We start from the raw sequence: 23521 nt of genomic DNA, 5'->3' as shown, positions 1-23521 counted from the left end.
TTCCTAACAATCGAACAGTCCAGCATCGTCTCGCTGCTGCTGCTGCCCAGCCAATGCCAGGTCCCTCCACCGCCCCTGGTTGGTCATACGCTGGTGTTGTCTCAGGTGAGCCTGTCGACGATTCTCCGTTCACCTCGGAGGAACTTGTGACGCTCGTGGCCGAGGTCATCATCATCTTGCGCACCTGCAAGACTCGATCTGAACAGCTTCATGCTGCCCTGTCCCTTGTCACTAAGTATGGACCGTGAAGCCATCAAGATCGTAAATTGGAACGCTTGCTCCTTGAAGAGCAAAAACATCGAGTTTGTTGAGTTTCTCAATGAACGAAACATCGACATTGCCATCATAACTGAAACCCACCTGAAGCCTGAAACAAACGTCTACCTTCCCGATTTCCGGCTCGTGAGGCTAGATCGAACCAACTCTGGAGGAGGAGGAGTGGCTATTGCAATAAGGAGAAACATCTGCTGTCGACTGATGCCCAGCTTTCAGCTGAAGATCATCGAAGCCGTAGGGGTGGAAGTTTCTACTCCTATCGGCCCCATCACCATCGTCGCGGCTTACTGCCCCAAACAAGTCAACATCAGGGACGGATCGGCAGCAGATCTGCGACGAGATATTATCAAGCTAACACGACGACGGGAAAACTTTATCATCGCTGGCGACCTGAACGCCAAACATCAAGCTTGGGGCAACAATCGGCGCAATCAAAACGGCACCATCCTGAACAACGACCTGCAGGAAGCGCAGTACAACATCTTGAGTCCGGAAACTCCCACCCGGTTGAGTCGGTCCGGTGTTCACGCTACCATCGATATCTTCATCAGCAACATGGGCAACAACATCGCTCAACCTATCACCTATCAGGAACTCAGCTCGGACCACTACCCGGTGGTGACTGAGGTGGGATCCTCCGTAAATCGATTTGAAGCTTTTCGGCGCAACTATCTTCGTGTTGACTGGGGTCAGTTCCAACATTGCGTTGACACCGCTGTAGACTACGATGTCCAACCGGAATCGTCCGAAGATGTTGACCGGTGTCTGCGCTCCATCGATCAAGCAATTTCCCGGGCCAGGGAGCTACATGTGCCAGTATCCAGACAGGTGAGTAACACTCTGAACCTTGACAGGCCTACTAAAGACCTCATTAGACTCCGCAACACAATCCGTAGGCAGTACCAGCGTACTGGGCTGCCTAACCTGAAGACCAATTGCAACCGTTTGAACAAAATGATCCAAGCCAGGATGGTGAATCTCAGAAATATCGATTTTGCAAACAAGATTCGCTCTCTCCCAGATTGTGCTAAGCCATTCTGGAAAATTTCAAAGATTTTGAAAAATAAGCCGAGGCCCATTCCTCCCCTTTCCTCTCCTAACCAAAATTCGGACCCATCTTTACTAATAATCCCATTTGAAAAGGCCAATGCTCTTGGACAACACTTTGTAAATTCACATAACCTTGGCCACGCCATGGTGAGTCCCCACGAGCCTGCAGTATCACAGGCAATGGCTAGTGTCGCTGCCACCCCCGTAGTTGTCCCTGACGAAAGTAGAATATCGGCTGATGAGGTGATAGCAGCGATTAAATCAACAAAGAACATGAAGGCCGCTGGTGTCGATGGAGTGGTCAACCTCGAGCTGAAAAACTTGAGTGTTGACTTCTTCAAGCACCTTGCAGTGGTCTTCAACAAGTGTTTAATGCTTGGCTACTTCCCTGCATGCTGGAAGTTAGCCAAAGTTATTCCAATTCACAAACCTGGCAAAGACCCTACCAGTGCCAAAAACTATCGCCCCATCAGCCTCTTGTCCTCCATCTCGAAGCTATTCGAAAAATTGATACTCAGCCGTCTGCTGGTGTTTTCAAATGATAATAACATCTTTCTCAAAGAGCAATTCGGGTTTAGGAAAGGCCACTCTACCATCCACCAACTCGCACGGGTTACTAACATCATCAAGCGGAACAAGTCCGTTTCCAATACATCTGCCATGGCATTGTTGGACGTCGAGAAGGCGTTCGACAATGTCTGGCATGATGGTCTAGTGTACAAGCTGGATCGATACAACTTTCCGAACTACCTCGTGAAGATCATCAAAAACTACTTGTCGGGCAGATCATTCCAGGTCTACTTGAACAATGTCTCCTCTGATACGTTCAACGTTGATGCAGGGGTCCCTCAAGGTAGCCTGCTTGGGCCTATCCTATTCAACATTTTCACGTCAGACGTTCCTCCCCTGCCGGGTGGTGGTATCCTGTCAATGTTCGCAGATGACACCTCCATCATCTATAAGGGTCGAGTGATCCGTGCTCTGGCGAGTAAACTACAATCAGGCCTGGATGTTTTGTCCGACTATTTTAAGAGCTGGAAGATTTGTATCAATGCAGCTAAAACACAAACCATTCTGTTTCCACATTCGTATTCACCTCGGCTTGTCCCGCCTGCTAACGTCAAGATCCATCTTGATAGCACTCCCATTGAATGGTCGAGTGAAGTAGTCTACCTTGGTCTCACCCTCGATAGCAAATTGCTTTTCCGATCCCATGTGGACAAGACATCCACCAAGTGTCACATCTTGATCAGGTCGCTCTACCCTCTGATAAACAGGAAGTCCACCCTGTCCCTCAAAAACAAGCTTGCTGTCCACAAGCAAATCATTCTGCCGGCTATTGAGTATGGTATGCCAATCTGGGAGAGTTGTGCTAAGTGCCACCACTTAAAGCTTCAGAGGATCCAAAACAAGATCCTCAGAATGATCCTTAACAGTCCACCGCGAACTCGTAATTCTGAGATTCACCACCTGGCCGGTCTTCAAACACTCGAGGAGCGAAAGACTTCCACGCTGGAAAGGTTCAGAGTCGCCTGTCTGCGATCAAACCACCAGATCATTCGTGATTTGGCAACCTAGTTTAAGTAGTTAGGTGCTCAAGTAGGTAGGTTATCAAATTTTTAAATTCAAACCAAAACAATCCCACAAAGGGTATCCTGTAAATTAGCGCTAAACGCAATCATCACATTAGAATAACCAATTAACTAGAACAAAGATGAAGAGCCAAAGGCTAACCAATTGAAATGTTAAATCAAATGTTGAAACATAAAACCCAGAAAATAAACGTAAATTTTACTACTACTGGTATCAGCTCATTTTCGCTTCGGACGGCGTGGTCAGCAAAAGCAGCAGTAGGTCGTGGCTGGTCGTGGCAAAGGAGGTGCCAATCGTCATCGCAAATTATTCAAGATAACCACCATCCGTCGTCTGGCTCGCCGTGGCAGTGTCTGACGTATCTCCGGTCTGATCTACGAGGTGTGCTGAAGGTGTTCGTCACCTACACTAAACACGCCAAGTGTAAGTGGCCATGGATGTCCTCTTCAATAAAACGGCCCTTTTCAGGGCCATCAAGCTTACATCAGTAAAGAGTTGGAATAGAATTTATCTATGCTTGTTTGTGCATATTCAGAACCACAAGCCCCCAACCCAACAAACATTGCAAGCTGAGTAACAGCTTATTCAGGCACAAATATGCTTCTTAAGCTAAAAAATAGCTTATTCAGCTCAAATTGTTTGTTGGGAACGACCACACAAACTTGGAAGCAGGGGTGCAAGTGATTTTGATTGATTCTCGTAATCAACTTTCTTTTTGAAAAAGATTACTACAAATTTGGATCGCCTACAATTCAAAAACGGGAAGAGTTGAGATAATAGATATTTCAGGCATAACATTTGATAACGGCAAAAAAGCATTTGTAAACAAACCTTCTAAGGCCCTTTACACGCGAACCAAAGTACGCCCACGCAAACCAACAACATCATCGCATAGGGGCAACTATCAACTTTCCGTAAGTGGTATTGGTTTGCGTGGGCGTACTTTAGTTCGCGTGTAAAAGGCCTTAGAATGTTTGTTTACAAATGCTTTTGTGCCGTTATCAAATGTTATGCCTGATTTGATCAATTAAAAGAACTTAATGCTCTTCACATTTATTCCGTCCACTAGCGGTCCTACGTCAAGCTTCCGTTCGTGCCCCTAGGCATAGACCCTTCTACTTTTTTTATCTAGTTTAGTCGTAAGGTTCAATCGTGTTAGCTTTACGGAGCCGATAATTCATTGTTCCTTGTTTGTAACAAAATTCAATAAATTCTATGTCTAGTAGAAGTTGAGCCGAACACTCGCGGCTTACCCGAGGTTAGAGGAGTACATTGTCGAAGGATAGGAAAAGGGGAGGAGCTTGGGGGTAGGGTTTCGTTGTCTCATCAGAGCGATGTCGCCAGTATGAACGGTAGTGTGGTTCTAGATTCGTCTGGAGTTCGACCGGCTATGGTGACCAGTGGGCGACGATAAGACTCATCGAGACGGGGGACAATACAAACAAAAACTAATAAAGAGATACAAAAGACAAACGAATTAAATTCTTATACTAGACATTTGCAGAAACACATAAATCGACTGCATGTAGCAGAGATCGCGGGTACCCAACACGTTTCTGATAGGGATATAGGGTTGTCTTCCTTAGGCCTTGAGGGTATTTAAAAGTCGCTCTCTGGCGGCCTCATTATCCGTACATTGCCAAACTGCGTGATCGATGTCGTAGTAACCGTTTCCACATCGACAGATGTTGCTGTCCACGAGGTCTATTCTATTAACATGGCGTCAAATGTTTTTCTTTGAATTATGCTGAGCACCGTTAAGGTGATTCGCTGTGACATCCTTATTCTCGGAACCACTTCGAAACATTAAGTGCACACATATAAGCTTCTGCGATACGTGCTACGTTTGCTGTAGCAATTTCAGGGGAAACGGAGCATTGATTTCCAAGATTTGTGTAATTGAAAAATCGAAGTGGAAGCGCATGCGTAGCCTACGTAGCTGCCATTTGTGGACTCTACAAGGAATCACCTTAAGCACCAGTAAAATAATTTAGTATGCTTCCAATTAAACAGTTTATTGTTCCTCGGTACTCCAAATCAATTCCCTTGAAAAACGTATTGAAAACAGTTTAACTAATCATGTTTGTATTACTCCATGTGTGAAGTTAAAGATTTAAGCATCTCCAACTATTGAAAATAGATTTAAAATTGGATTTTTATATCGAAATTCCAAAACAAGTGCATTCATCTCAATGACCTCTTTGCCCCATTGCACCAGTTTTGGGGTAAACCAACCAGAAAGTGGGTATCAAAATGCATTTTATTGAAACCAACATCTGAAACGTCACAATTTCAGTGTGGACTGTATAAACGGCGTTACAAGATTTTGTTCACCATTGAAATTCATCTCCTATTTTTGTTAACCTCGAAATAGACAATCATAAATCAATGCTATTATTTGGTCTATATAAGTGCTTCTTGTATAACACAAAATTTGAGCGACAATTTTGAAAATATCAAAATTATGAGTTGATAGTTCCGTTAGAGTACGGATGAAACGTCGCTAGAACTATTCCACAGCCGCAGGCGGTATTTGAGCAAAGTCAGACACATACTTTTGCCTGTAGATTTGAAGACAAGCTTCAAATCTCCGCGTACATCGTACGGGTTAGGCAAAAAGTGTGCGTTTGACTTGCACTGCCGCATTAATCGCCCTTAGCTTATTTTCAACCTCTATTCAATTGTCATACTGCCGTACCCTAACGGAACTATCTACCTACCCTCTTATAAGACCATTCTCTAGCTAATGAATTATCACACTAAAGCTTCATGTTCGATAGAATTTCCAGCCAACTCTGAAAATCGCAAACTTCGCGTATGAAGTAACATGAGATTTATTCAAATTCTAGATACTTTTATCGATCAAGAATGTCCGGCCGCTTTGAAGTGGACATCAGAGTTAATCAATACGATTCTAAGCAAACATTTTTCAGATCCTGTGATCCTGTACAGATTAACCAATCGGATGGAGTTTACTGCCATTAGTCACTTCAAGCTACCTTCCATCGCCATCACACGGAACGAAAAACATTGATTTTCATCTAGCGGTATTGGAAAATCCAATGAAACGTATCATTTTTACACACACTTAAAAATTTTCGCCGAGATTCCAACAGCCGAGTAATTCTGCAATTTATTTTGCAGTCAAACAAGATTCAGTCAAACAATTGCCGAGACTCAGTTAACAAATAACATTTTGCTGAGATATCAGCTAACAATCACTCCGTTTACCACATGAGCAGATTGCTTGCCAAATCATGTATTTCTTGGCAAACTTTGAAAGTTTCTGCTTCCTAACTACCTCCGGAACATCAAACTTGTGCTGGGCGGTGAAGAACAGTAGCCCCGAAAGCTGCCGGAAGTCCGCCTTGACGTCCATCCATGATGAGAAAATGAGGCTTCGTTATCATCTGGGTGTACAGTATCAGGGACCTTGACTTTCCCACCGTACTTTGCCGTTCGTCACGATTTGGAGCCTTCTGCACTTTGTATGTATGCAGTCCCACCCGGTCCTTGGCTCACTGAACGAAAGACTTGGACAGATTCAACTTTTTGGTCACATCCCTGACCGAAGCATTGGGATTCCGCCTAAACGCTTTCACGACACGCTTGTGATCCTGATTACTAATAGAACATCCATTCTGACCACATTTCTCCTTCCATTCAATGTTCAGAGTTTCATAGTAACGTTTAATCACATGACTCACGGTAGACTGCACGATTCCGCGAGTTGTTTTTCGATGTCCCGATGAGAGAGTTGAGGATTTTCCAAGTGCAAAATCAATTCACAACGTTGCAACTTTCGAAAAACTGACAGAGTTAAAAAAACAGTGTAATAATACACTCTAAACTACTTCTACCAAAATTTTCAAGAGAAAATACACAATGGGTAATTTTCTACAGCGTTTTTTTCCGTGATGCAATTTGAAATGGAACACCTTTTACACCAAAAGAGTAGGGAACTGCTCCTATGAGATGAACTTTCAGGGAATAAACTACAACATTATGGTTAGGTTTCTACTTAATTGCTTTATTGGATCTCTGCTCTATAACTGAATGTCCGCACCTTGCCCTTGACACCACTCATAAGGTTTTGGCCAATGGTTGGGCCGACTTCTTTTGATACTTTTACCTCGACTTTTACGCACTGTTTCTTCAAAGTCAGCTCGTTCTCCAACATCTCTTAGGTGTTTTACGAAGTCTCGCCTTCATGATGGTCCAGAACTTCTCAATCGGGCGAGGTTCCGGCGAGTTCGGTGGGTTAACGTCTTTTCGTACAAAAACAACATTGTTGTCTCTGTATCAGTCTAACACCAACCGCCGCGTAGTGGCAGGATGCCAAATCCGGCCAAAACAGCGTCTCGTCTCCGTGAGACCGCAGGAAGGGTAGGAGGCGCTTCTGGAGGCACTCGCCCCGGTAGATTTGCCCGTTGATGGTACCCGTCGTGGTGTACGGCTGGCTCATCTTGCCGCACACACCGGCGAATTTGTCCATCTTCTTCTTCCTTACCTCCTCAAGAACGGCCAACCGTTAGGTACATTCGCAGTCAGTGTTGGCAGAATATATGATTTTTCGCATTTAATACGAACCATCAATGTTTGAACAGCTTTACCTGTTTCTTTTGTCCGTTCTATCGTCGATTTCTCACATGCAACAATTCAATCACGTATAGTAACAATACTATCGGACAAGTGAGACAATCCCCTATCTAATCCTAATTTTAATTTGTTCGGTTGAATTGTTGTTTTCGAGAAATTGACGATGAAACTCAAAAGTGACAGTTACGTTATATTGAGGTATACCTGTAATGGGAATGTTCGATTGGTTCAGATTTTGACAGTTCATTTGGCTCAAAACATTATCTCCGCTCAGCTCTTCCTCGGAGTATTTCTACTAATTTCAACCAATCGTCCCCAAAATATGTACAGTTGTTTGGAACCCCAAATGGAATAAAAAAAACTTTATTCTGAAAAAATGATCATGTTGACCCATCCTACCCAGGCAACACACAAGTTCTACAACAGTTTATATAAGCTTTGTTTGACTGGTTTTAGTTGTATTGAAGTTTACTCAACATAATTCCATTAAAATATGTTGCTTGGGTAATGCTCAACATTCAAATCTGATTTTATGCGATTTCCATTCGATCGATTTTGTCCTCATTTAGAATGAGTACATATATCTCAATACCGCCTTCCTTAGCTCAGTCGATAAAGGTGCAGCTGCAAAGCAACAATGTTGGAGGTGGCTGGTGGCAACAATGTTGGAGGTGGCTGGTTTTGATTCCGGGTCCGGTCTAGGAATGTTTCGGATTGAAAAATGTTTCGACTTTCCTGGGCATATGTATGATTGTACTTGCCACCAGGGATCGACTAAACACTCAGAGTGGTGCAAAAAACACTGGTGCTACTCTAAAAAAAAGGGAGCGCGTCCCTTATATTTGGAAGGAGAATAAGAAGAAAGGAGAGAGAGATTTCATATTTAGGAAAGAGTAGTTGGACAATTCAGGTGATAGGGTATACGTCCCTAACCTCGGTCTAATATGCAGCCATCGATTACGTTTTTAATCATAACTCATCAATGAATTTACCTGCAAACGATATTCTACTGCTAAATGGTATGCTTAGATATGCTTATCATGTCGTTTGCTATCAGAAACCACGAAAAGTTGAAAAACTTACTTTTTTTAAGACAATAACTCACGAGGGAAATGTATGTAATATGGGTCTATTGTCCCCAAATTGGGTCTATTTATGGATGCAACTTCGTCCTATCTTGTTTGATCCTCAAAAAAACGCTCTTGGTAACGTTTTCTGATGTATTTTTTTTTATCACTATCACTGTTAACTTAATGCTCTTCATTCCTCAAAACATTTCTTAGAGAAAATTTTACGAAAACTACATTAAATCACTCAATTTAAAAATTAAAAATTAAAAATTTCGCTTATCGTCTTTTGACCGCAGAATATCTAAATCAGAACATTGTGATGTTCATTATACAGGTTTGGCAGAAAAAATCTCCCTTCCTGTTCGTTCCTTATCATCCAAATGCAAAACAACATTGTTGACGTTACTCTTATTGCTATATGCTGTCAAATGAATTTCATGGGCCATAGTTAGGAACATAGAAAAGAAATGTGTCCCTAAAGTTGGGTCCATGTTTTACTTGTGAAAACGTTGTTAAACAATTAAAATAAACATAAAATATTCAAACAGCAACTGTAAGTTTTACGTCTAGTGTGTATTATCAGGTAATTCCAATCAATAAATGCCATAATCAGGCCATTTGATGATCGTCAGTCAACCTTCCCATCTTAACCTTATAAGTCATGGCGGCTAAAAACTCCGAACATTGTGATATTCTCAACCAGTTTTATTACTTACGAGAGCTGAAAATGTATTGAAATGTTGTGATATAAATTGATTTGTGTGTGGTACACATTTATCAACCATCAGTGATCAATATTTTCCTTATTTTTTGTGTAATATTCCTTAATTAATTATTTATTTGCGTGATAGGCCGAATGAAAGGACTAGACCCACATTACATACCGTAACCCTACTTGCGTATAGCACAATCGAGTAGTGCACGGTGCTATGACGGGAGTAGCACTTTTCAATCGTGAAAGACGTGGCTTAGCGATTTACAAGAATGACTGTATCTTTTAGGCTAGGTGCATAATATTTTGACACTCATATAATATATGTTACAGTGACTGTATGATATTCAAGAGTGTAAGAAAAAGCAAATGTTGATGCTTTACCTAAAGAGATTTTTTTAAGATCGATGTGTAATTTTCTTCACAAGGGTGGTTAGCTCTGGTCGACATTCCGGCGAAAAATCTAAGCCAACCCGACACCAACCTGACTTCTATCATACCCCAACCCGCTGTTGATCCGACATTGACATGACAGACACCCAAAATTGACTTGACATCAACCCGAAATTGAGTCGACATCTACCTTGGATTTGCCTTACATTGATCGGACATTGGGTCGACTTGTCTGTTCGGGACCATTTTGCTTGGTTTCTTCCATACTCTACTGTCGAATATCAAATCAAAGTGAGTGACTCAATTGACAGTGACGATGAGGTTCGAATGAGAAAGGGGCTCTTCAAATGATGGGCACGAGAGAATTCTTTTTCACAGAATCGATTAAATAGTTGTATTGGTTTATCTTCAATCGAATGATATGAAAATTAACAGCACTGATGCTAGCTATCCTTCAACGCTACATACATTTATAGAGAAAGTACACTGTCGGAGAAACAAAAAGAGAGAGAGATAGAAAGAGACTCAACACCTTTGGAGCGGCAGCTCTTCAACACAAGAAGAATGAAATGTGCTGCACGATTTAAAATGCTCTTTCACGTCTCTTTAGAAATGAAAGTGCAGTATCGCAACCAGCGTGTGTTTTACTTGCAAAAATTGAGTAGCACCCGATCCCTGCTTGCCACACAGTTATTCCGATGCAAAAATGGTACAAGCATCGAAAGCTCTCAATAAATAACTGTGAAAGTGCATCTAGGTTGCATCAAAGTTGAGAGCACGCAATAAGCTAATATACGATGAGCAATTAGCATTAAATGCGAAGATGAAGAAGACATATTTGTCATAGTTTTTTTTTTGCGTAGGACAACGTCTGTGATTTCTATATGGGAGTACACTTTGTGAAAACCAAAAATGGAACATGTAACGAAATTATGAAAGATTTTGAACGTTAATAACTCAGCTGCGCCTGGTCTAATTTAAATAATTTTATCGCCAATCGATCAGAAATATTTCTACATTAACTTTATAGTATTAACTTTATCATTTTTCAAAAATTCACTTTTGAAAATTGCATGAATGTGCAACTGTTGCTATGATTGTAAAAATCATCACCGATTACTTGTGAAAAGCGATTTCCCTAACACAGATTTCAAAGTTGAATTCAAACGGCGCCGGTGGTGTAGTGGTAAGCGTGATTACCTCTCACCCCAGCAGGCCTGGGTTCAATCCCAGTCGGCGCCGCCGGGATGTTCTGAGGCATAACATCTCTGATCACGCCTTCCTTCGGATGGGAAGTAAAGCCGTTGGTCCCCGGTTCATGAGTTGATGGGTCGATAGGTAGGGTCCAGGTGTGGGAGCTGCCTTCCTGGCACGTCGGTAGCATTGGTGCTCAGCACGGAAAACAAGATCGACGGAAAAAACAAACCAAAGGAAAAAAAAAAAAAAAAAAGCGGTCTCACTAAACGGTGTTTATTCAATCACCGCGTGGTGAATGGTGGTGTTCTCCAGCACACAACGGAAGGCTCCCCGCAAACGGCTGCCCTCAACCGCTGATTGGCTTCAGTTCCAATCACCGTGTGTGGTGTATCCGGTGCGTTGTTAAAGACTCCTCCCATTATGAGTAGTTTGCTATCAAGTAGCGACACTGGCTATTTTCTTTTTGCGTACACGGCGAATGAGAACGCCCCAAATTTGAGTTTAGTTCACTCATAATCGCCAAAAGTGTAGGAACTCAGCGATGAGTAAATTTGTCTCATGATTTCCTGTGGAAAACCTAAAAAATCTGCCAGAAAATGAGGAAATTGACGAAAATTTTATTCAGTCTCGGAGTAGTACCAATAGACTGAGTGAATCCAATCTTTACTTTTCTCAAATTTGGGAATTTTTCCCTGGAAAATCCTGGAAAAACCTGGGAAAACACGAGGAATATTTACTCATCGCTGAGTTCCTGCACTTTATTTCTTATTTCTGAGATAACTAAACTCAAATTTGGGTCGTTCTCATTCGCCGTGATAGATATCGGCGCCGGTGGTTAGCGTGATTACCTCTCACCCCAGCAGGCCTGGGTCCAATCTCAGTCGGCGCCATCGGCATGTTCTAAGGCATAACATCTCTGGGAGCTGCCTCCCTGGCATCGGTAGCATTGGAGCTAAGTACGGAAAACAAATCTCGCATCAACAATAGAAAAGAGCCCATCAGCATTTGTAAACAAACCGTTCTAAAGCCCTTTACTCACAAAGCGAAGGCCACCCACACAAACCAACACCATCATCGGATAGGGGAAACTTCTACCTACAAGATGTTGGTGTTGGTTTGTGTGAGCGGCCTTCGATTTGTGAGGCTTTGGAACGGTTTGTTTACAAATGCTGATGGGCCCTATTCTATTGTTAATCCAGAAATGTTTCCTGCCGCCTTCGTCGAATTAGATGCTAGATTGTTGCTTCTTCCATCGAAAATATCCGGCCGTGGCGATTCAAAGTTGATCAAGGTTGATCAAAATAATGTGTACCCCTGCTTCTAGTTTGATTACATGAGCATTTTGTGTGGTCGTTGGTTCTGAATATGGACAAACAGGCAGATGAATTCTATTCCTACTCTTTACTGTAATAAGCTTGGTGGCCCTGAAAAGAGCCGTTTTGTTTCCAATGTTGGTGATGATTTAACCTCTGACACCAAACAGAGTGCGTCTCTGTCACTTCAAAAACGTAGATGACATCCATGGCCGCTTACGCTTGGCGTGTTTAGTGTAGGTGACAGCATCACAGGTCTCATTTTTCAGGAACACCTTCAGCACACCTCGTAAATCAAAGCGGATATACGTCAGACACCGCCACGGCGAGCCAGACGACGGATGGTGGTTATCTCGAAGAATTTGCGTTTGGTTCTGAACATGGCGATGAGTGTGTAAAATATTACGCAATTCCATCCTCCCTATTCGCACGCGCCCGAGGATCGGAGGCGAATGCCACTTCGACTTGTTTCGTCTACTTACTACTCTCTGACGACTGTGCTGGGGAAGCAGCATATGCATGTAGGTAATTGGTGGATTTGTTAGTTAATTCGACGCTTTTGGACAATGCTGAACATTTACCAGTTTTTCAATAGAGTCTTGTTGAAAATCAACATTCGGAAGCATTGTTATCAATGCGTAGCCATATTTCTGATCGATTGGTGATAAAATTATTGAAATTGGACCAGGGGAAGCTGAGTTATTAACGTTCAAAATCTTTCTTAATTTGTTACATGTTCCCTTTTCGGTTTTCACAAAGTGTACCCCCATATAGAAATCAAAGACGTAGTCCTACGTCAAAAAAATTTGATGTCATGTTTAATCTATTAGCGTATACGTTTATTATTCAGTTCCAACCTGAAGTTCGCACCGACAAAAAGTTCGGTTTCGCATTGGGTTGGAACCAGTTTCAACCCCGGTAATAAACAAACTCGCTATATGATGCATAGGCAAAATACTGTCCTTCGCATCCCCCTGTATTGATTCAGCCAACGTGATTGACACGAGCAGTCGCAGTAGCAACACTGCGAACAAACGAAAATCGAATGCGACCGAACGCGCGCTCACTCGACTCGGCCTCAGTTCACTTCACTCTGACTGAAACGATTCCCCCCCGTCGAGAACGACCGCGTCATGATATAAAATCCCTGACACTGTGATCCACTCAAGGCTGCCGACCTAGATCCGCAACTGGTACGAGGCCACCGTGGAGGTCGGCTCATTGCCATCCGTACACGGTCAAGGTGGCGAAACGAGTTCGCAGCGACCGTACCGAAGGTCGTTGTTCGTGGAAGCAGCCCGTTTCACTGCGGCTCTGGTAGTGACTGATGTAGATTGACTGTCAGGTTGCCTACTTGCAGGGTGTGCGTCGGGACGTCGGCATGGATGCAGAAACCACTAGTTGACACAGTTTCTGCGGCTGATCCAACGGGATCTGCCTGGTCTGGTCCCTGTACTCGCTACTGCTACTACAGGACTGGCGTCGAATGACATTTTTAGTAAAAGAAAAGAAACAGTTAACCGGGGAGCATAACGTTACTGTAGGCAAGTACGGTTCCTAAATGCGGCTCGTCATCGCTGCTCGTACCTACTGAGTGATGTAGAGTGGTGGTAGGCAAGCACACATGTAAGTGGTTGTCGTGCTTGGATGACTCTGCGGTATGGCTCTGTGGGGCTGATTGTTTCTATAGAGTGTTTGTCAGAATAATATTAGAACAAAATAAGGGCCATTCCCTAATACTGCTGGAGATCATGCTTGAAAGCGAAATTTGCTGTTATGATGGAACTTATTCGGATTACTCTTATTTGTTCCGTTTCCAATTAGAGATTCATTCGGTGCACACTCTCATTCCAGACAAAGGTGCAATGAGCTATTTTCACCCATCAGTCAACTAATCATCAGTTGTCACTGAAAAGCAATGCTACTTTGTTTTGATTTAGTGTGCAAGTTGATACAGCAGTTTTCTACCTTATGTCTCCAGATACAAATACGATAAGAATGAAATTACCTGCCAATCACAAAATTTACTTGAAGCACCACTAAATCATCACCGATTTAGCTGAAAATGTTTCCAGAAGGTCAACTTAACATAAAAACAATAATTTTGGCGGACCGGTGGGATCCGGATTTTTTATGCTAAAAATGAGCAGGTCTAGTGAACAGGTATAATTACCATTAAGGCTCGTCATTTGTAGAAATTCTTTGGATTCATGTAGGTTCGCTGGTTCTTAACTCCTTCAGGTTTAGAAGATCAAAATAATCCATGTGTTCAAGAAAATTCAGTTTTATATTTTATATGAGTACTAGACATACTGTAGTACAATAAGCCTTTTAAAAAACCATATGAATATATATTCAAACCAAAACCATATGATTATATATTCAATCGTTTCTAAACCACCACCGCGGCTCGGTCGTATTTTCACTTAATCTTATACTGATCACAACGCAGTAAAAAAGGAAACTCTAATATCTAATAAATTATCAGGAGCAAGACAATTTTAAATTCGCTTCAAGGCTAAGGAGGCCCTATTCTTGCCTACACTGTACACCGAGGGGGAAGACGGCTTTCATTTGAGTACCTCTTTTACTCAGAGTTGCTCAGAGCTACTCTGGTTTGGTTGTGACGAAAAGAATTAGCAGGGCATATAGTTTTGGAACCTGACCATGCAAATGTCCGTTCGATAACGAAACGAAAACAATTAATGAAGAAAATAAATGGATGCAATATTTAAATAAGGAAATGATCTCATTTTCTACCAGAAGTTTTGGCTATTTTCTTAAATCACACTGATGATGGCTTTCTGCAGGACACTTTTCTCTTTGCAATGGTAATGAAATTGACCAGGATCTTGCTACGTAGTACTGGGCACCCAGATAGAGCAAGGGAATGGATATTCCCTTCCAGCCACCAGCTCCGGTGCGGACGTGTTCTTGAGGATGAATTCTGTAAGAGTTTCGGTTGCTAGAACAGGAAAATACAAACGAACAAACTATTCCACCAAACCCCCACAGACGCCCCCCTAGCCCATTTATTTTGTATTAAAACAGCAACGTTATTGCGTGATGTTTGTTTTGCTAGCAGGTTCTCCGATGAATTGAGTGTACTTTACGGCATAGATCACCGGCTGAAAAAACTAACGTTCCTTTACACCGAAAACATTGATAGCTTGGGCTGCGCTGTCAAAACAATCGAGATAATAAAATCGTTCATCAGAGAGCAAAATAGCTCCTCAGAGCTACTCTGGAGTGCTCTTAATTTCTCACTGTCTTCCCCCTCGCAGTATACAGTTAATAAATAGCTTTCAAATGCAATATGCAGGTACTACTAGTAAAATACAGCATTTTAATATTGACTGTTTGTCGAACCTGTGTTGATTCGTTCGGGGCACTACGTTCCACCAACTCAGCACAAATGTGAGGCCTCTGTCTGTATGCAAGTACGTATACCACACAGCCACAATCGAATTTCTTACCATCGAGCCGAACGAGAACAGCCTACCTACTACTAGCTGATTGACTGACTGACTGGTAGGGGGCTGTTCACACATCACGTCGACACTTTTTGAGGGGTTTAAAACCCACCCACCCCACGCGTTAACAGTCGTCCATACAATATTTATTTAAAAATTTGAATGAACCCCCTAAAGCGTCTACGTGGTTTATGAACAGCCCCTAGCAAGTAGCAAAGCAGCGACTGCCGAACGCGCGGCATATTGTCAGCCGGCTCAAACTCGACAGCCGAGGCAGGTTCATTGACTCAGCCGCAGTAACCAAGCGGGACTGCCTACTGCCCGCTCATGGTTTCCCGTTGAATGTACATGAATAAGGTTGTGGACTTGTCATTATCAACGGTTAACAGTTTGTTCACCCTGAAAAAGTTCATGGAACCCGGCAGTTCTGGGCGGCCGGTAACGGTCCTGGATGGAGTCACACAAGTCACTAGAAATTAAAAAAAGTCAATGAAATAGTTGACATTGTCAATCTTTATAGGTACCTACCCCCTAACAATTCTATGAAAGTACAATCTAGACCATAATTTATCATCATCTATGGACGGCCTCTTACCACCCATTTGCACTGAAGTGCATGACGACACAGCGGTGTGACGAACAACGGAACTGTTTGTGATTTCAACTCTCGTCGTCATAACCGGGGGGGGCCTCGACGTCACTCTCGGCGTCGCTAGGGGATATGCTGATGGAGTAAAAAATACTTTATTACTAACGAGGGTCAGGTTCAGGCCGTGATATTGTAATAGGGGAGCATACCGAGCCAAAGTCACCCGATGGGTTTGGGGGGGCCAAATGCTGCCGCTTACTGCTCTGCTGTAGGGGGCCAAGAGCTTTGAGAAGTGAGTTTCGGCGTGTGAGCCTGTCTAGACGGTGATCATGCAGCAGTAGCAGCATTTTTATTTTGCAGTGCGCTTCAATCAGCTGAGTGGCTTAACTGATGGGGAGCTATGAGTTTGAAGTGGTTGTTTGTTTGATGCAAACGAGTGGCGCTGAGTTGGGTGAGAATCAATTTGCTTTGATCGATTTCTTGATGTGATCAGGTTTTAGTCCCTGAATGCAGGACATTACGCTGAAGCATATTTTGGTTCCAAAAGTCCTTCTTGTCAAGCTAATTCATTCCGAGATTTACTTTATACAATCTTTGCAAAGCCAGGATTCAAAAGTTTCATGAAAATATTTTTCCTGTTTTTAAAAGCTGCACTTCTTTCTTATAAAATGATTTCATAAAAATTAAAATGCTTTAGGACGTTTTTATTTCTTTGAAATAAGAACAAAAGTACCTAAATTTACTATTTCTGAGCAGTTCTTTCGAAATTTAAGATTTATGTAATTACTTTTCTTTACCAGTATTTGAATGTTTTAAATAATATTTTATGTTGTTTAGAAGCCGTTTATTCCTTTCTTTAAATTAATCCCATTAATATTTAATGATAATGTTCTTTCTTAAATTAACTCAAGATTCGTTATTTTAGAGAACACTTAAACGCGGATGAAGTAAAAACACCACATCTTTTGAAAAATGCTTCACAAAATTCATTATTTTTCAAAGGTATAAATGTTTTCTATTCGATGCCTAGACACATCAAGCGTACAACAGAACAATTACAGAATTTAAGAGACGCTGCATTTCACATGTAAAAGCTGTTAATTGAGCAGTTAAATTTTTATGAATGGATAAATCGTGTATCTTGACGAAGTTATCTCTAACGGATTATTTTGTATGGAGACTATCATAATGTATTTCATTATCTTAAAGATAACTCGTCCAGCTCAAACCTTTGTAGGGGTAAGAGGTGGGACCATCATCATCATTTTGAAAACATGAATTTAAATGTTCGTTTTTATTTTTTCCTTCTTTTAAAAGCTGCTCGTTTTGACGTAGGACTATGGCTTTGTGGAGTATATTGTGTAACAAAATAGTGATAGGTTTTAAACGCTTATAACTTGACCATTTATTGATGGATTTAAAATCTTGTCACACCCTTTGATTCAGAATTGATGTCTAGTCTAGTCTAGTCTAGTCTACACATACACAGCCAGTACTTGAAAGAATCCTGGAAAATGATACATCTATCATTTTTCTTGTCATTATTAATGCCTGCTGCACATCAAGGATGTGAAACAAACAATAAAGCGGCCAGGCCTACTGTGTAGCGTTTAGTTAATTTTTGTGGAAGTGAATGTTTACCATGTCTACTTAATAAGTATAGACAGTGGTTAACATTTAATCCACAGGTAATCAAAGAGCGGGGACATACCGTACCAACCGCTCCGTATGCAGGATTTGAAAATAGGCTATATAAATCGTTGGGAGTGACAGAGCTAAGAAAGTTAATGTACACTCCTTGGTTGTCCGATCTCCTGGGATGGAACACAGGTATTTACCCCTTGTGTTCGAGCGTACAGTCCTCCCTCCGTACAAGCGTGGTCGGCACCGCCAACCCACTGCCATCCCTCAATCGATCCAGCCGACCTCAGTCGAAGGACAACAGAGAGCGGTGTGCGGACGTAACCTATACGGAGGGAATGCTGTATTCGCCTAGGTTATAGCGCCCTTGCTCGCTACCATTTTCTTCTAGCGGTTGGGACCTGAGCACTAACTCTTGTCCTAGCCCTATATGGCATATGGTTATAGCGCCATTACTCGCTTTCTGAAAAGAGAAGAAGGGAAGGGAAGGAGAGGAAAAGGACTTGGGAAAAGGAAATGCGGAATTCCTTTCCTCATTAGTATTTGTATCGTCAACTTTTATGAAAACTATATAAATCATTTTTCCTTGGTCAGACATTTGAATAAGATTGTCTTATCATTTGTTATTCAAAATTAATGTTATAATGATCAACATAGCTTTGGATTATCCAATATAAATCGGTAACACTGTCCTGCAACCGATGATTTTTCTAATCCGAAAACTAAAAGATACGAAAAAGCACTTAGGCCTTCATTAAGTTCCACTTTCACGCGACGTTCAATGTTTCGCGGTTTGCTCTTTACGCAGCTATGACCGACGTGACGATTGCTTAAGCCCTGGTTAAACAAGTAAACAAGATATTAAAATGAAATCACGTTCCCGAAAGCAGTCAACAATGTATCTTAAACCGGATCAAGCGTGCGCCCTATTTTTCTAAACATTCCGACGCGTTCCGCCCAATATCTATCAATTACGTTTTTCTACAATAGTAGCCTGTTTGTTGAAAAATTATATTCTGCCTAATATCAGTAGTCAGTAGTCATTAGGAAACCTGTTACTATATTACCCCAAAGGTATCCTTCTTTCATGAAATTGTTTTACGAACATGATCTAACACAACCTTTTTCTATGACAAAACTATATTCTGATAAAATTGGATCATTGCCTAGACCAACTATTGAAACTAAAGAACAAAACAATTGGCCACGTGTCTGGAATAATATTAACTTAAGAAACCTGAACTCAAATGAAAAATCTATTCATTATTTACTTTATAATAGGAAAATTGATCACAGAGCTCATTTGTATCGCATAGGTATTGCTGATAACCCTAATTGCTTATCATGCGGATTCCTCGAAGATCTTGAGCATATATTTTGTAAACGTTTTTCGGTCAATCAGTCATGGAACTATTTTATTAGACATTTACTAAACAGATTTGATCCTCGTTTAATGCGCTTCTTTACCTTTTCCAGTGTGATAGCTCCAACCTTAGAAGAGTTTAGCAGGGATGACAAAATTATGATTCTAAGAAAATTTGTTCAGTTTAGTCAATATATTTTGCCTAGCTTCAAATTCTTCTTAGAAATAAATGCCTGTAATTAGTTTAGAATAGCTTAGCTTGTAAGACATATTTATATGTTAGGATTAGAATAAAGATTGTATAAAAAAACAGACTAATTTTGACACATTTGACTGATGCAATTTTTCATTCGTTCATTTATTGTATGTACTGTATGTATCTACAATCACACTCCTGTCTGGCAGTACACAGTGGTTCCCCTAAGAACAAAAGTTGGCCAAAACCTCAAAATTGTTGCAAATAGGCAAAAAACAGTTGAAATAAATGTTTATTAGCAGTACGAAGAAAACTTGACAATCAAGACGTCACAAAAAGGAGTATAGTAGAACCAAAACCAATGCACAATGGTCCCAAAGCCGTATATAGGCAGACAACAATGTTTGCGCCCAAACCGTCAGTTTTAGGTGTATGGTTTCCTAGGAAAAGTTGCTTCATATTTTTTGTTTAATCTTTTTATGTTCGTAAAATTAGGGTGGTCCATAAAATTGGTGAATTTAAAATACAAACTTTTTTATTATTTGAGATAGACCTAAGCAGTGTTCTAAACAGTTGTAGAACATTCAATTCAAAGCAACTTTGTTCAAGACACAACATTTTTATCTCTTATGGTTAATAAGTTATGATTTTTTTAAACAAACAGGTTAGGGTGGCCACTAAAATCGGTTTTCTTTGAATATATTTTCATGCGTTAATTTCTCGTAAAACATTGTTCTTATTAATTAAGAACTTTTGATGACACATATTTTTGCTCAAGCAACTAGTTAAAGGCTATTTTCTTCAAAAAAATGGCTCTTTTCAATTGTCAATATCTCAATATGGGGCAAATCGATTTTCAAACATTAAACTTCATTGAAAACATCGTCTTTTTTCATTTTTGGTACAAAAAAAAAGCTGGAAGAGCTTTTTGTGTTTAAAGCATTTAATTTAATTAAAAAAAAAGTAATATTTTTCAACAAAAACTAGCCATAACTTTTCAAATAAAAGAGATAACACCTTAGCAAAAATATGCGTCATAAAAGGTTCTTACGTCTAGTATAAAATTTCACGAGAAATGAACGTATACAAAGATATTTAAAGAATGACGATTGTCTAGGGGCCACCCTAACCTGCTTGTTTAAAAAAATCATAACTCATGAACCATAAGAGTTAGATATATGGTGCGTGTGTGTATGTGTGTGCGTGTTGTTGTGCCTTGAAAAAGACATTGTGAAGCGTGCTAGCGTATGCACCGCAGGTTATATAACTTAGAAACAGATATTTTCGAAAGAACACTTTACTTGTTATTCCTAATTTCAACATCTTTCGCAAAAAATCGCAAAACTTATTAAAGCCTATCTGAAGTTTACTTTTCTTACTTCAAGCTGAAGCTTACTTTTCTAGCTATCTTTTGGTTACAATAGGATAGTGGGCGGATGTGTCCTTCATATGTTTTGCTTAGTCTAAATGTGAAAAAAAGTACATATTTCCTAATTTTTTATTTGAAACTGTCACTAAAAACAGTGCAGACACTCTTTACCATCCATTTGACGTGAAATAAGCCGAGGAACATTTCTTCTGAAGCAACCAAGTTGATAAACACATAATTTTTTGCTATATTTGAGCAAAACAGTGTCAAGAAACATAACGATTTTTTTCAAAAATTTGTGATATAGCTACACTATAACAGCCATAAAAAAATATTTAATTAACAGAACTGCACAAATCATTCAATTTAAGATACTCTAAACATGTAAAAATGATAAAAAAAATATTGAAATAAAAAAATACCAACTTTGATGTTTGAGGTTTTGACCGGCCAGGAACCACTGTGCAGTGGTCTGGCAGTGGTATTATGTATAAAATCTACCTGTAACCATTTCTTTATGACTGCAAAAAGTTTGAACTCTGGAGTTCAAAGGTGACAGCTCCACCGTATACCCATTAGCCCATTTCAAGATCGCATGCTTCCGAAGATTTTGCTTACAATACGCCCCGCTCCGTTACAGTATCGATGCTGATAATGTACTGAAACTTTCTATAAAACAGTAGCGCAAAATTTGATTGACGCGTATTTAATGATTTAAAAAAATATTTACGATAGAATTACCACAAACATTAAGGAACGAGCTCACCAAATTAGTATCCAGAAAAGAACGGCACGGCTTAACAGGGTTTAACCAATGGGAATCTTTTCTTTCCATGCTGATTTCACGGTCTAAATCACTAACACTGGCACAACACGGTTACTGAATACGTAAAAACTGAACTGGACTATACATTTGGAAATAATTCAAACGAAAATTCTTCCGGATGGCGTAGCGCCACCAGCCAAAACGCTGACAGAAGATTATCGCAAAAAATCCCGACAATAGAAAACAAACACGTTTAATCGCGGCCAAGGCACACTTCCACACCCTTTGATTCAGAATTGATGTAAGTATAAAGTAAATGTTTGGTATAAAGATTATAGTAATTTATGATTAGTAAACTATTGAAAATTGATCAAACTTTTAGGTCGAAATCAACCAATAACGTGCAGACAGAGACGACCGGTTGCGAGGTTATAAAAGAGCTTACCTGTACGTTTTGCTTCAGATCGTCTGGGGATGTGACGGTTGTCACATCGTTAGATGCAGTTCACGGTCGATGATAATAACTCAAAATTGAGTAGGATTTCTCTCAAAATAGTAGAAAGTAAGTTAAATTTTCGTAATAAACCTGCTTGAAAAAAAATATTTTTTTTTTACATCTATGAGTAATAGACTGGCCCACATTTATATGGGGGAAATTTTTTCCAACCCCTAGATTTGTGCCATTAGGTGAAAAAATAACTCTTTGAAAATTTTAAGCTCATTCAGATGTAACACGAGCTGGCGCTTTTGATTTAAAAATGTATATGGGAATGTTGGTTGAAATGTATGGAGAAATAACATTCCTTCATTCTTTCGTGCATAGAACTGGTTCAGCAAACCCGATTAAGCCCAGCACACGTATTGGAACAACTTTGCTGAAAACAGCATCAAGATTCAAGTTAATATTAGGGAGGTATTAATTCATTATGTGCATTCTGCATATATATTGCATCAAAATACAGGCAGCTTGAAAATAAAAGTTCATATTTTCCACAGTCCAACATCCAGACTCGTGTCAGTATATGAGATAACCGCTCTCTTAATGTTTCAGCTCTTTTTGACGTTATACGGGCTGGCGCTTTTGGTTTAATGTTCACATAGGAGATATGGTTTTTCATATAGAAAATGCTCATATACATTCAATAGCGAATATCTCAATAAAACTAACTAGATTCATGATGCAATCTTCAGCAAAATTTGTTACTCCTTAACTGAACTACAAGTTTTCAAAATCTGAATCAAATCCAGAACAAGGAAACTTTTTTATGATCGATTTTTTCATGTATTTAATCCAAAGACCCCAAAATTCAAAGTAAAAGTGCCAGAGCATCTTTTTTTTTATTGGGTATCAAGCTGGAGCTGCGTGACAGCTTAGTTTTCAAGACTTGACCCATTTGAATAAATTTTGCTTCTATCTTTGACAATACAGCAGAAGGACTAGCCAATGTTGACCGCTTGAACACTGGATTCCGTATGTATTGTTTCAAGATAGTTAAAGAAAAAATGTTGTAACGTGTGCGCGAAGATACATCCGCGTAGTAAACCGATTGAATAAGTAAATCCGTTTCGAACGAAATACCTAAATTATGTAAGTTACGAAAACCGCGCGAATTCCGAAAGCCGTGCGAGACAACCCAAGCGAGAAAAAAGGACTTTTATCATTTAAATAGTGCCACCAAAATAAATGTGATAGTCTATGTTCGCAAGTTGATTAATTTTGGTTTCCTCCCTAAATATTCTACTTATTTTACTGTTGAACTTTGTTTCCATTTAGTTATTTTACCGCACGAATCAATCATTTCAAGATTTCACGACCGTAACGAACAAATTCTATACTACAGAAGCTCAAAAAAACTTTCGGTGAGGTAGAGCTAAATAAAACAGCAAAAAAGGTTATCTTCCATTTAATTCCAACTCTCTG

At 40.4% G+C, this 23521-nt stretch overlaps 1 protein-coding gene across 1 annotated transcript in view; it reads right to left on the bottom strand.

Moving 5' to 3' along the window:
• Positions 1-919: 919 nt before the first annotated feature.
• LOC135711377 (nuclear pore complex protein Nup88-like) overlaps positions 920-23521 on the bottom strand; it is a 489612-nt gene continuing 467010 nt past the window's right edge. Inside the window, exon 7 of the mRNA XM_065234234.1 lies at positions 920-931. The gene's annotated coding sequence lies outside the window, so the exon portion shown is untranslated. The remainder of the gene's footprint in view (positions 932-23521) is intronic.

This window comes from Ochlerotatus camptorhynchus, unplaced genomic scaffold, assembly GCF_037179485.1.
Source record: "Ochlerotatus camptorhynchus isolate MF236.1 unplaced genomic scaffold, CSIRO-AGI_Acam_v1.1 ptg000432l, whole genome shotgun sequence".
In the NCBI taxonomy this organism is placed as follows: Eukaryota; Metazoa; Arthropoda; class Insecta; order Diptera; family Culicidae; genus Ochlerotatus; species Ochlerotatus camptorhynchus.
Note: the sequence above shows the minus strand (reverse complement) of the source record. Positions and strands in the feature narration are given on the sequence as shown.